The 15,558-nt window shown below is 37.8% G+C and overlaps 1 long non-coding RNA gene and 1 other non-coding gene across 2 annotated transcripts; both read left to right on the top strand.

Moving 5' to 3' along the window:
• The first annotated feature begins 956 nt into the window (after nt 1-956).
• On the top strand, nt 957-12,581 carry LOC144213414 (uncharacterized). Its single transcript, XR_013329951.1, has 3 exons — nt 957-1,256; nt 7,582-7,860; nt 10,981-12,581. It is a non-coding gene; the product is annotated as an uncharacterized LOC144213414 (long non-coding RNA).
• A 384-nt stretch (nt 12,582-12,965) lies between these two features.
• On the top strand, nt 12,966-13,047 carry trnal-aag (transfer RNA leucine (anticodon AAG)). The gene has a single exon. It is a non-coding gene; the product is annotated as a tRNA-Leu (tRNA).
• The last annotated feature ends 2,511 nt before the right edge of the window (nt 13,048-15,558 follow it).

Genomic DNA, 15,558 nt, shown 5'->3' on the forward strand with positions numbered 1-15,558 from the left:
GCAACGAACTGGGCAGAGGAAGGTAGTAGATGCTGGGTGAGCTGAGCTCTTACAGAGCCAGGCGTCGGTATTAGCGGCGGAAAGAAGCACTACTCAGAAAAAGACGCGCAATAGAAAATCGAACTTGTGAACATTTTTCGACATCAACGCAATTTGCAGGTATGTTCGTATGTACCGTTTGTTCGTAAGTTGAATGTTCGTAAGTAGGAGATCGTCTGTATAATAAAATTGAGTGTTGTTGAAGATTTTATTTACTTCACAATTCTATCCGAAATACTAGAGCCTAAATTAGGAAATTGAAAAAGCAAATAATCAATAATGTGATGTAAATAATATGGAAAATGTCTTTACAGTTAAAAACGAAATTTGAAAATTGCAGTATTTGTCTATTGAATTTGTTTGCAAATCCAATAAAATTTTGATATATTCGAATATATTATTATTATATATATTATATATTATATATTGAAATATTGAGTGTTATTCAAACATAGTCCATTTTAATGAAAATATCTGATATATTGAATCAAGGATCTAAGAAACAGTAGAAATATGGTGTGAAAGAATGAATTTTGTCAAAATGAATAAGCAGTACAATGTCCTTATACTTTTGTCATATTATAAGTTATCTTGTCATATTTTGTGTACTTCCAATAAAGCTCTCTTTTTGGTGAAAATAATTTTGGGGTCTTTTTGTTGAATAAAATGAGCCTTCCAAATTCAACGGTGACAAAAAAGAGAAGCGTTATTTGCTTAGATTTAAAACGTACTTTTTTTTAGTTATGCTTCAAAATAAAACATGAAACAGAGAGAAAGGACTAATTTATACTTCAATAGGGTCAATTTAAGTGACTAAAAATGAGGAATATAATAACAAAAACGCGGATCCAAAAGGCTGTGAGTCTTCTTCTCTTGTATTTCCGGCAGTTGGGCGTAATGCTGCCACCTAGCGGCGAGGCGGGGTTTCTGTCAAATCAATACGATAGTTTGAAGTGTTTGAATTTTTACGGGGTTTTAAGGCAATGTGCTTTTTATTTCGCGCTTTTTATTTCTTCTTAGCCTCATGAACGAATCCATCAAAAGTATCGGAACAGAGCATTTGTTCCAATTCCTTTCGAATTTTATGAACGAAGGCTGAAACCTAGCTTAGCCTAGCTTAGTTTAGCCTGGCATAACTACGACATAAGGGGACAAACAAGGCGATTAGGATCAAGGCATCACCGAGCAAGCTAACAACAAACACCAAAAAATGTCAGGTAAATAGTTTTATTACTCTCATATCTCTCAAATAGATGATCATTTGAATATTTATAGATTTATTTTCACCCCTCGTGGTTGAGGTTCATCATGTAAAGTTGTAAACACAGTCGAGTGTGACATTAGTTTTCGGTTACGTGACAACTCGGAGTCAGCTGGCCCAGTTTTAACGTCAAAATCACGTTTTGCTGATGTTCACGTATACTAAAACTTTGTTTTGGGCTTTTACACGGGTGTACGGTTCGGTTTTATCAGTCGTACCGGAGGAAAATATGACACCTCTAAACCAGGTATAGAGAACCTAAGGCTCGCGAGTCATATGTGGCTCTTTTGTTGGGTGCGTATGGCTAATTTATAAGCTAAAAGCCCAGCTTTAATCATAATTTTTATATCATTAGACGCCCGTGTGAATGCATACTCGTTGATTATCATGGATTAGCAGCAGTGTAAGAATGTTATTAAAAGATTTAAGTGAGTTTTGTTCTTTTAAAAGCGGTGTTTTTTTATTTCAAATTCTGAGTATGGCTCTCAAGGAATAATATTCCAAAATTAAGTATATTTTATGACCCTCTGTCAATAAGGTACGTGAAAATATAGGCTCTTGCTTGTAGTACAAGTACACATAGTTTTAGCAATAGCACCCATACATTTAGTACTAGGACACACAAGTGCACACAAGTACACGTACTTTAGTCCAAGTACTTGCAGTACAAGTACATATCCAAACAAGAGCAATTGAAAGATGAAAAAGCGGTAATTTGACCACCAGAAAGAGCTGTTTTTCAATTGTGGCGTCCAGGATAACTTAATAAATTGTTGATGAAAATTCCGTTCATAATAGAAATTCCAAGTTCAGTCCCGTTATCTATTCTCTGTTACTTATTAATAATTAATTTACTATGGATTTTATTCTGACGAGTGTATACTTAATATTAATCACCGTCGTTTCGTATAAAGTTAAATAATCTTTCAGTTGGTGCATTGATTACTTTTTTCACCAATTGGCGATCATTAAAACGGTGTTTATTAAAATAGCACTTGTTTTCAGATGAAGATGTATTACAATGACAATGTCTTTTAAAAATGGACAATATTGAGAAACCATACTGGTGTCCTGTTTACTCTGTTTTCATTTGAAAAGACGAATTAACATGAATAAAAACTGTAATCAGCAAAGAATTTTGTACATGATTACATTTCTCTAGGGAAAGTTTAAACCCGTTAAAGAGGAGCAGGAATTTAATTACAGTTGGGAACCCCCACATTAAGGGGGTGCAGAATCCCCTCAAAAAGGAAGGACACACTGCGGAAAAACTTTTTTCCTGCTTGGTTTGTGGCCAACGATTTGCTGAGAAGGCTAAATTGACGATCCATACCAGAACGCATACTGGGGAGAAACCTTATACCTGCTCGGACTGCAGCTAGAGAGTTGCGCACATGAACTCCTTAAAAATCCACCAAAGAACCCAAACGGACGAGAAACCGTTCGCCTGCTCCCTTGGTGGGGCAGGATTCCCTGCCAAGTCCCATTTAACAAAACACACGAGGACTCATACCGGTGAGAAACCTTTCACTTGCTCACTGTGTGGCCAAAAATTCGCTCAAAAATTCGCTCGGAACACACGAGAACCCACAGTGGCGAGAAACCCTTTGCATGCTCATTTTGTGGTCGAATATTCTCTAAAAAGGGGAATTTAATGCAACATAAGAACCGACACTGGTGAGAAACCTTTCTACTGCCCAGTTTGTCGTGAAAGATTGTCTTGGAAATATCAGGTTAAGAGACACGTGAATGTTCGGATGGAAAATGGTGACCAATAAACATTTTAGTCCTTAATGCTGATTATTTTGGTTCGAATTAAAATAATTGCATTATTTTCCACAAGTATAAATGTGACAATCAACCAAGCTGCCATTTTTTCCGGACTATATTCCGGGTGGAAGATTAAATATATGAATACAATTCATATTTCACACAAGATATAATCAATCGGTCAGAGATCAAGGTGGAAGAGGATTTGGAAATTTGAAATCGATTTCTGAAATCGCCAATAAGCCCTTTTCAGGTATGCAGCGATAAATTATGGGAAAAAAATATCAAATTAAATGTTTGATGAGAATGTGTTGTACCCGTGATTTTCCACGGGGTGGCGGTATTTCGCCTTTAAAAGACGGGTGAAATAATCAGACAGGTCCTTTGTTGTATTTCAAACCAACTTTAGTTATATCAAAGCAATTCACACAAAACAATATACAATAACACTCAAATATATACATAGTAACATATTAACAACCCGTTATAATCCAAAGCAATGTACTTGCTGCATAAACGATTATAACTTATGAGTATTGTAACTTGTTACCTTTTGTTCCGGCCGTCATATTTTGCATACTCATTATGCTACCCTTATAACGGCAGCCGAAAGTAGCCTGCTGTAAACAATGCACCCGAGACTCGCACATTCACGCACACACATAAAAAAAGTAAACAACCAGCGGTCGAAGGTAGCTCGCTTTAAACAATACCCGAGACTCGCACATTTACGCGCACACATGAAAAAGTAAATAACCAGCGGCCGAAGGTAGCTTGCTGTAAACAATACCCGAGACTCGCACATTTACGCGCACACATAAAAAAAGTAAACAAGCATCACTAAGCATTACGTTCTTTCTCACATGCTACTATTGCCTCTTGCACATCTCACACTCAATCGTTATTCAAAACAAAGCAACATACCTTTAAAAGACGGGTGAAATAATCAGACAGGTCCTTTGTTGTATTTCAAACCAACTTAGAGAAATGTCTGAATAGCCCGTTATTATACTATACCAAGGTCTATGACCATTGGTTAATTACTGCGTGACTTGCGCGTGCCCATTACGTCATCGCCCCGTGTTTAACGCATGCTAGCGGCATGAGTCCCTTTTTAACTTAACACCTGCACTCATGTATAACATCAACTACTTCACCCTGTCACAAATGCAGCAGCAGTATTCCAAACGTGAAACTTGACGTGAAGGAACAAATAATCTCTAAAATGGGGAATTTGAGAGCACTGAGAAGAAGAAAAACAATTGTACATCAGCTGTCAGTGAGCTGCCATATTGAGTCATGGGAAGTCCTACAGGGGCAATGGTGGTCTTGGTACGGTACCACTACACAACTTATGTGTTTAAATTGTTAGTGGAAATTTTTGCACAGCATTCTTAACCTGCGCTCAGCATATCAGTGCACGATACGGAATTCCAAAGAACCATTGATAGTTATAGTAATAACGGCACCCAAATTGTGTAAACAAAATAATTAATGGTATTGGCAAAAGATTCCATATTTTGCTATGACATCACTGCGCGTACATAACAGATTTAACCATAACATATGAAAATAGTATTTGGTACACCATACAAAACGTCGATATTCACTGCACGATTGGAACTGGATGATGAGGCTAATCTCATTAACTACATAAAAAGAGAACATTTTTAAGAAAACGCATTGAGTTGGGGTTAGCAGAAGGAGACTGTGCTTCTCAACAGGAAACGGACTTGACCAACGGTGGTGCCAGGAGACTAGGGGCTCAACCTGAAGTATATAGAAGAAGCATTAGCCGACCCAAAGGGGGAACGTCCAACTTGTTGCTGACCAACCAGCAGACCTGAAAATAGCTGAGAGGAGTATATGGATCCACCTTTTGCACTGTATGAAGGTTTCATCAGTTTAAACGTTTGGGGGGACAAGTGAGAAAAACTTTCTGATGAATTAATTGAAACGGCAACCACTCCAATATTGATTGGAAATAATATTGCAGAGAGCAATGCCATAAACCATAGGGAACTCTTTTATATTGGTTTTATTGTCTCCATATGTGTCCAAATGTGTAAGTGTTTCAATTGAGACTAAACCTTACAAAGGGTTAAAAAATGACCAGACGAGGGTAAATACGATCGGATATAACAGCAACTCCCTCAATCACCATTCTTTGGGGAAAGTTTTTTTTACAAAAGAAAAAAAGTGTCCTGCTTGTAAAGAAAAGGAAAAATATTGAAACATTGTCCATCCTGATACGCAAGCAGTGAATGACAAGCCAATTTTTGTGCTACCTACCTGTTTGAACCTTAAAGGGCATGGTCTGAATCTGGTGCGGTAGATGAGACATTTTGTGCCCATTGTCCAAGACAAACTGCGCCACTGATGGCACGTTATGGCTTATGGTGGTGAAATTGTACAAATACATTATATAATTCCTGTCATAAAATAAATTGGACTATGTTTTGGTTTCACTGTTTTAATCAGTATGTTTTAGAGTGGAGGAGATACAATTGGCGGCTCAGAATTTCGGTGCGGCAGCTGGCCTCTCTCGATGACGTTGAGCCTCATCGATGGATGGCGATCTGACTTACGGGTTCGTTTGCCAAATTGCAGCAGAAGTTTATTTTTTTGGGTAATGCCAAATGAAAATATGAATAGGGTGAACAACAATCATTACAATGTCCAAAAAAAAGAAATTGGATTTGCAATGAAAAAAGTCAGTCTCATGACTTCCCAGGACCGCAAAGCAGTTGATATGCTTCTGATGGTCGATATGCTCTTGATGGAGCAGGGGGCATATGCAATGTTTGAAAATGTTGCACTCTACAACACGTCCTTCACCGAGGTGAAATCAATGGCTGTTTTGGCTAATACTTTGACAATGTGTGGGTATTGTCTTAGCCCCTGCTTACGCTCTTTGCTAGACCGACTTATGGTTGATGCAATTGCTCTAACAAATTCCAAATTGGAAGGATTGTATTTTCTTACTAGACAGCCTATTCGTGATAACATTGATGTCCAGGATTATGCAAATTATGAAAATTAGTTGAACGAGAATTATTTTGTTCTTCCTTTTCAGGCCAGATATGCAAGTAAGGAAGGGCTGGTAAAGATAGAATATATAGAGTTATTGACATTAAAAAGTCATTTTAATACATCTCTTAGAATAATAATGCTCGCTCCCAAGTTAACCGAAACAAATTGAAGGTCACTCCTCTTTGCAGCTGGACTTCTCAGAGCTATTGTTCACACTGAGATCTCTTGGGAAGATACAGAGGACTTTCAATTGTTTTGAGAAACATCGGCTTCTGAAAGTGTGGTTCACATCAAGCTCTCTTAGGAAGATCCGGAGGACTAACAATTTGTTTTGACTTCTGACAGTGTTGTCCACAGCCCTCCCTCGGGAAGATCTGACAGATCTTCAATTGTTTTGAGAAATGAGATGCATATGATTGAAATACAACTTTGGGAGCAGGTTAAGAAAGAGTGAGATCAATTTAATAGGAAAAATATTTATTACCAACTTGCAACAGTGGAGTCCCGTTCAGCGCAATTTTCTTGCAACTCTCTCCGAATGAAGAGTGGGTCCGTCTTTATCTAGGCAAACAGGGTAATATTTCTAAGACAGCAATGTAGGACAACGTTCATGTATAAAAGTTTAGGCTGATATGGTTAGACATTTGCAGCGTTGTATACGAACAATATTTTTTATAGCTCACTGAAAATGCTGCAGCCTATCTTACCGCTTATCGCGATTCGAACAAACAATTGCAAGGTCAGCTAGTTAGCCTATCTTGCATTCCACGATCTTAACAAACAATAGTAAAACCAGTTTGGCCACCTGGCTCGACATAACCAAACAATTATTAAGCCAGTTGGCTTAGTCTATACCACAGCATGTTGTAAATCTTATGTAGTAAATAAGCAAGAGAGGCATCGATTCGATAGAATGATCTCGGACGGAGACGAGTCAGGATCGATTCTCTCTTGCAAGACACCGGTTATGAGTCAGATGCCTATTGGTGAACCTATCTATCACTTGCCATAAAGAAATACTCTTTTTTAAGATAAATCTGAAACAGATGAAGTTCAAGGTGTCCCTTTTTGAGAAAATCATGGTAAAATATCAGTAATAGTCAACTCACGGTTGGCTTCCTTTTAGAAAACAAAATCAAAACTAGATAAAGGCAGGGTCATTGGTGCAGTTTATCTTGATCTCAAAAAGGCATTTGACACCATTAACCACCAGATACTGCAAACTAAACTGTCTAATTGTAATTTCTCACCAAGCACGCTAAATTGGATTGAATCAAACCATCAGAAAAACAGTTTCGGGGGGTACCGCAACTCAGTGCTTGGTCCACTGCTTTTCAGCCTTGACATAAATGATCTGCCAAACTGTTGTGCTTGGATTGTCACCTGAAAAATGTATGCCGATGTTGCCGTTCTATTTGTCCATATGAAAAAAAAACATGCTTATCTCTCATCTCATCTTGTCTTCCTCTTTTCCCAAGTCGGGTCGTGGGTACAGCAGCATCAGCACAGAAACCAAGACTTCCCTTTCCCCAGCCACTTCATACAGTTTTTCCGGTTGTATCCCAAGGCGTTCCCGGGCCAGCGGGAAGACATAGTCTCCCCAGCCTCTCCGAGGTTGGCCCCGTGGCCCCCTTCCGGTGGGACGTGCCTGTTCAGCTGCGATAGGCTCCAGCACGTTCCGCGACCCTAATGTGGATACATTGCGGTTCAGAAAATGAGATGAGATGAAGGGGAGATTTATTCTTTTCATTTCATTGGTGAGTAAATTCTTTTATTTTATTCTCATTTTTTATACCTTTCCTCTCTTTATTAAAAAAGGTAATACAATTTAAAAAACAGAAAAGACTAGTTAATAAAAATGTATTAACATTTCACAAAAAAATATTTATTTTTGCCAGATCCGTTAGACAGGGAATACTCTAAATCAGTGGCCAACCAATCGCAGGCTTTATGGAACCATCGGCAAACACCGCATGGCAGATCTAGCTTCCAGGTGTCTCTCGTTCTCAAAAGTTGACGCTGATTACTTTGGTCCGTTTCAAGCAAAAGGGGCAAGAGGCCTAATAAAGAAATGCTCTAATTGGAATCATTTACTAGTAAGCCATGAGTCAATTTGCAGTCCAGTTTGGTTCTTTTTGTTTAGAAGACTAGATGAGTAATTCGCTCTGTAAAATAACGGGGGCAGGCATTACATGATTTTGTGTAACAAAAATGAGAAAAGACAGTGGACAGCAACTACGGTTAATTCCCAGTCAAATATGGAGTAGAGGTGCATTCTTAGAGAGTTGATTTTAGATTAAGTAACCCCTGACTGCACTTTTGTGCTACTTCCTTGCAAATATTGACATTTTATACAAATCTTATACAATCGCGTCTCAGGTTCAAAATGACAAGAAAGCTTTTATAACTATTGGCTGAGTTATTTGTTTTTGCAGAGCCTTGATTTCCATACATACAGCTTTTCCAACTGAAAGTCAACATTGATGTACTATATAACAATCTATAAGAGTCACTGTTGAGTCAATTAAATCAAGTGATTATAGGCGTATTTCTTACCCTTAGTTCTTAATGTAATCAATATTTAATGAATAATAAACATGTACTCACATGGATTTGTAACAATCTACTGTGAACATTTAACTTCAATTGCTATAATTTTCAAATCTACTGTGTGTCTTCCTATTTTGTTCAAAACTGTCAACCAAATTCACCTCGCACGCAATTCTAAGGGTCAAAGTTAAAATAAAATGTTATAATAACATCTATCTGAATTTTGTAATAAGATTTTGTTATAAAATGAAAATAAGTAGAAAAACACTGGACGGCGCCCGTGGTTCGATCTCAGTCCGGGATTGAGTAGAAGCGAATGCTCAGCAAGTATTGTTTCTAGATGAAGTAACCACTGAGCTAAACCAATGTGACAGTGCAGGTGAAAAAACAACTATTTATATAATCTGATTATATGAATACCTGTCAACTTGTACGTTTTATACGTATTTAATACGTGTTTTTACCATTTCAAATCATATAAGCCGTACACCGACTTTTGTACGGGAAAAAAATATTTTAAAAAATCGCCATATTTATGAAAACCGATTTCAACAAGACCATTAGGGCTAAAATCCAGATATTCTCGTAGGCTGGTAGCCAACGATGCAACTGTCATAGATCGTTACTATTGTCACGGTATACCAGCAAATATTATTCTCAATCGTATGTATTGTTTTTGCGGTGCGTACGGCAATATTGATAAAGGATGACATGCGCATGCGTAGATATACATAGAGTAAATATCGTGGAAGCAAGCATGGAGGAGCCACCTAGTAAGAAGCGAAGAACTCAAGGATCGGGTCAACACCAGAAAGAATGGGAGTTACTTCAAGGTGATATGCTGGCTGGATTAAAGCATCGTTAAGAGGCACTCAATTCTCATTCTCATTTTTTTTTCTCATTCTGTGTCCCTTGCAATATTATTGCAAGGGACACAGAATGAGAAAAAAAATCGTAAAAACCACTCGCAGCAACTTTCACGTCTTTATTGAATAAAGACGTGAAAGTTGCTGCGAGTGTATTTTACGATCTGAAGAGCCACTCTAAAACTGCCGGACACGTGGAGAATGTGGGGAAAAAAAACAATTCACATGTCCCATTAACCAAGCACTTCGTCTCTACCGCAAATCCTGCAGCATCCCACAAGACGACAAATGCGTAAATTCTCTACTGCCATTTTCTTGCTGAGCACAACATTGTTCACAGCTAAGATTTTAGCACCTGAATCCAATTTCTTAACTCTGTCTTATCCCGTCTAACTAAGGAGCGTGTTCACCATCGGAAGAGACAGACCAGGCCAGAGCGAGTGGATCCACAGATGGTTTATTCCTAACAAATTGATCTATACAGAGCAATCTGTGTGATACTAACTTAAAATGAGTGCTCAATAATACAATAGTAACGCAAAATGAATCAGCTATACTAAAATGAATAAGCTAAATTTATCTTCATTTGATAATCGTACAACAGCAATATAGAACTGAGGCAGCTATAATAAAATGAATAAGATAAATATATCTTCGTTTGATAATCGTACAAGAGCAATATAGAACTGATGCAGCTATAATAAAATGAATGAGTTAAACACATCATGTTCTCCATTAGATTATATGGTTAAAATAAGTCATATTCTTCAAAAGTTATGTTTCCGGATCCACTGACAGCTAATGTAATTTATTATTATTAACAATGAATCAGCATTTATGGCACCGTGTCAACCATAACGGCCATGGGAAATGCCCCATTTGTTATTTAGTTTTGATAATTCATGCATTATACCTGTTGTGAGAACAAAGCTCTTTGAGTTCCTGACATTGCTGCCAACTTTAATTGTGAAAAATATGTATTATTTACCAACTGTGTATATATATTTTTTTTTCCAGAAAGAATTGTGTACATTGTTGAATATATATTTATGTGATTAAAATGTTATATTTTAATATTGTCAGGAGTGGCTGGATTGCTTTTCCTGGCATGACGTCACGATAATTATCAGCTGTCACTAATTACGTGATTAGATTATTTTTGGTATTTAAGCATTATGATTTTCTGTGGACGCCGTCGGATCGTTCTGGTTTCGTTTCCTGTTTATCCTCGTAGTCATTGCCGTTTCCACTGACGCCACGCCGCATGTTCTTTTCGTTTGTAATGAGTGGTCAAGCCAAGTTATTTATGTTATGTTACCCCGTTTATTAAATCAACCTACAAGAGCTACAGATCTGCCTCACCTTTCCATTTACTTCGGCGACTCTGCATCTGGGTTCAACTTCCCCTCCGATCGTGTCGCACTACGCGGCGCGATCATAACAAATATTATATTTTTACAGGATTTGCATGTCGGAGGACCAAGGCTATGTTGATTGTTAAGGAGAGCTTTGCACGTGGCTACACCCAAGACGTCATCCAGTACTGCAGAACTCACCCATTTACCCTCATGACTGATGAAAGCAATGATCGTACAACCAAAAAGCAACTTGTTGTGTTAGCTCACTACTTTGATGGGGAGAACACAAATACCAGACTCCTTGATTTACCAGAGTTGGCATCAGGCAGAGCAGCATCAATCTTTGCCATTATTGACAACATTTTACGAGAAAATGACATTCCATGGAGTAACGTTAAGGGATTTGCAAGCGACAATTGCAACACCGTGGTTGGAAAGAAAAACTTTGTCTTGTCTAGGATAAAAGAAAAAAATGGGGCTATTTTTAGTGTTGGATGCATTTGTCATCTTGGCAATCTGTGTGTCAAAGATGGCCTGAAGACATTGCCAGTAAACATAGATGCCTTGCTGGTGGATATATTTTATTTTTTTAAAAATAGTTCCAAACGAATTGAGGATTTTAAAGAGTATCAGGACTTTACAAATTCCGAGCAAGAACAATTCCTAAAGCATTGTCTGACACAATGGTTGTCTCTGCAAAAAGTGGTTGAAAGAACGTTGTCTCAGTACGAAGCACTCAATAGCTACTTCGCTAGCCATGCGGATGTTGAAAGGGCAGGTAAAGTGAAAAACATCCATGATCGACTTCAAGACCCTGTTACTCTCCTCACACTCCACTTCCTCAGCTTCATCCTGCCTCAAATAAATCAATTCAATATTGTGTTCCAAACAGAGGCATGTATGATTGGAGATTTGCTACCAGAAATGGAAAGACTTAAAAAAACTCTTGGTGAAATATGTGAAAATAGAACATGTCAAATCTGCTGATAGCCTGCTGGCAGTTGATTATACAAACAGATGCATGCAGCATGAAGATAGCAGGCTTGCTGTTGGCTTGGGCACCAGGTCCCTCTTCCAAGACACCAATGAGGAGGATCAAATCAGGCATAGCATCACACTAGCCATGCAAGCAACCTTTTATTTTCTCTGTTCGCTCCTTCTATGAGGCTGTTGTAACTAAAATGATACAAAAATTTCCATTTGAGAATACAACACTGAGTGACTTGGTGGTGTTGGACCCAAGAAAGAGAGAGATGTTGGATTACACAAGTATTGTTAAGCTTGCAAACAGGTTTACACCAGACTTTGATCAGGAACAATTAAAAGATGAATGGGAAGACTATCAACTAATACCTGATGATCTTCTCCCTCAGAAAAGTCAGGATGGACAACCAATTTGTCCAGAGACATTTTGCCCTTATGTGTTCAAAATGAAAACTGGTTTGGGGCTGGATCGCTTTCCACTGATGAGAAAGATGTATCTAATTTTACTCAGCCTTCCTCACAGTAATGCTGATAGCGAGCGGGTTTTCAGCCATGTGAGGAAAATTCATACAGAGTACAGAAAGACAATGGGAACAGACACTCTTACTTCTTTATTACAGATGAAATTGAACTGTGACAACTGTTGCTCACAAGTGAGACACAAATTAGAGCAGATAAAGTCTGCCAAACCATGCACATTGGCTTACAATAAGAAGCACTGAAGGCACAGTTTGTTGCATTGTAAACTTTTTAAATTGAATAAAAAAAATTGTATGCAAATTACCTTTGTTATTTCTATTACACTGTCTGGTTACCGTGAGTAAACATGCATCGTACGGTGTTTGTAAGGTTTTTGGTGGGTTTTTAAGGGGAATCAAAATCATTTAAAAGGGAAGTTATCGGCAGAGGTTGACAGGTATGCTAAATCGAAAAGCTACATTTTGATAAAAGGTTGGGTAATTTCAAGGACATTTGCTTTAAATGTTACATTGTGTTTGATCTTATTTCAAGTAACAAATAACACATTTCAATATTTAAATCTAATGGTTTTTAAGGTTAATTCACAATTTGGTGATGCACAATCTCCCGCAGAAATTGGTTGAAGGTAGTGTGGCCGAGCGGTCCAAGGCGCTGGATCAAGGCTCCTGTCTCTTAGGAGGCGTGGGTTCAAATCCCACCACTGCCAGTGGATGTTTTTTTATTTTTATTTTTTAGGATGGAAACTATAGAGAAGTATTTCTTACTATCTTGTATATTCTTTCATTGCCTTTAAATAAGGTGCATCTGTATGTGTCTTGAAATCAAACTTATAACCTTCTTGGGTCAAATTAAGAGAATAAAATAATTTGCAATGGCAGTCGCTCCGTTGTCGGTAACCGGTCAAATAGTCCCGGGGGCTATTTAGCTAGTGACCGGCCAAATAGCCTATATGGCCCCATATAGCTATTAAGCCGATGTGACAGTATATATTATTTAATTCTATAGTAAACCCTTACCCTCCTTTTATATTTTCACAACTTGTATCAAATAACAGTCCACTATCTCAGCATTATATTAATATTGTGATAGGTTCATTAATAATTACCCTTCTTTGTAATTATCAATAACTGCAGGCAGACATCTTATTCAATTATTGACATTTAAATAAATAGATTGGATCACGGATAAGAACCTTAAAGGGAGGTACATCAAGCAACAAGGATTTCCCCTTCACTCCGAAGCATCTCCTCGATTAGACATTTTCGTACGAGTCTTATTGCCATGAATCAAAACAATTTACAAGGTTGTTGATTATTTCATGATGCATAAGCAAAAACAACATCTGTAACTATAATATCAATCAAGGTATTCTACCAATAACAAAACAGGACACTAAAACCAACAACATTTGGATTAAAAACAATCACGCCTTCATTTGACCTAACAATCATATAACAATTCCATGAAGAAAGACCGAAGTGCGTCACGAGGTATTTCCACTATGCTGGAAATGGCGGAAACAACATCTTTGTTATAGGCCAGTGACCCTGGCTCCGTTGCAAAAGAAAACAATCGATCCCGAAGCCCCAGATTGGGTGAGTTGCTGTATAAACAATCCTTGGATAAGAAGTCCACGTGAGAGAGGACTTGACGATTGTATATGACCTCGAGCACTTTAAGAATAATAAGAAGAATGATTTAACAAAGAAATGAATTACTACTCATATATATAATAGTAATACAGAATAAACCCAACATATTGCTCTGATTTGTCTTTGAGTCATCAAAACACAGGGATATGACTTTAATGTAGACTAAAGGCAAGGTCAATCCATTATGAGGATTGAAATTTGTTAATATTTCTCCCATTTCTAAAGCAATACTCACAATAATTGGCAGCTATTGCCTGACAACTTTAGTTTAGCGAGAATCATACCACTAGACCAACGAGCCAGGGGTGTCGATAAAGTGACACTTTTTTCTTGGATGGCTTATCAGGTGAAGTATGTGACATATCAACCCCTATCATAGATCACAATTCGACAAAGCAAGTGCTCGTCTGGGAGTTGGATCTGGGATCTCTTGCGACCTAAGCGAGAATCATACCAATAGACCAACTTTTTTCTCAGGTGGCAAATGTGCCATATCACCCCCATAATAGATCACAATTTGACAAAACTAGGATTCGTCCGATGGTTGGAGCCGGGACTTCTCGTATCCAAAGCGAGAATCATACCACTAGATCTACGAGTCAGTGGTACCCATACCGTGACACTTGTTTTCTCAGGTGAAGTATGTGACATTTCAACCACGATTATAGATAACATTTCAACAAAGTAAAAGGCTCATCCAGGAGTTGGATCCTGTACCTCTCGCACCCAAAGCAAGAATCATTCTACTAGACCAATGACCCAGAGGTGCTTATAAGGTTACACTTCTTTTCTTGGATGGATGATCTTCCATATCACCCCATCATAGATCTCAATTCGACAAAGCAAGGTGGTAGGTTCATTAATAATTACACTTTTCTGTAATTATCAATCACTTAAGGCAGATATCTTATTCAATTATTATTATAATAATAATATTATAATTTGCATCTTTGGTCAGGATACCTTATAAGGGTAGATACATGGATACTTCAAGACTTCCTCCCGATCTCCAAAGTATCTCCACGAACAGTGATTTCTCGTACGGCTTTAAAGCCATAAATCAAAACAATTAAAAGGGTTCTGATTAATCCAACTGCATAAGCAAAAACAACATCTGTAACTATAATAACAATTAAGGTTATTAACAATAATAGAAAGAGGAAACTAAAAACAAACTCCATTTGAATTAAAACAATCACGCCTTCATTTGGCATAACAATTACATAAAGAAGCGCGAAGGGCATCACAATGTCGGAACACTATGCGAGTGTTCCTGGAAGTGATTGACATCCATCTGCTAGTATCAAGAGTCCTTGACGACTCTTCGCTGCAAACCCAGATCAACAGTCCTCGGATGTCAGATAAACAGTCCGTGTGAGAGGACTGTGATTGGGTACAACCCCGAGTTCTCTTCGGACAATTGGAGGAATGCTTTAATGCTTTAGAAATTATTAATTACACACATATATCATAGTATTACAGAATAAACCCAACCTACCGCCGTTTTTTTTATAATATGTATGTTACTAATTGTTTTATAGTAATCACAAAAGGAAATGTCAGGT

This window comes from Stigmatopora nigra, chromosome 20 (assembly GCF_051989575.1).
Source record: "Stigmatopora nigra isolate UIUO_SnigA chromosome 20, RoL_Snig_1.1, whole genome shotgun sequence".
Classification (NCBI taxonomy): Eukaryota; Metazoa; Chordata; class Actinopteri; order Syngnathiformes; family Syngnathidae; genus Stigmatopora; species Stigmatopora nigra.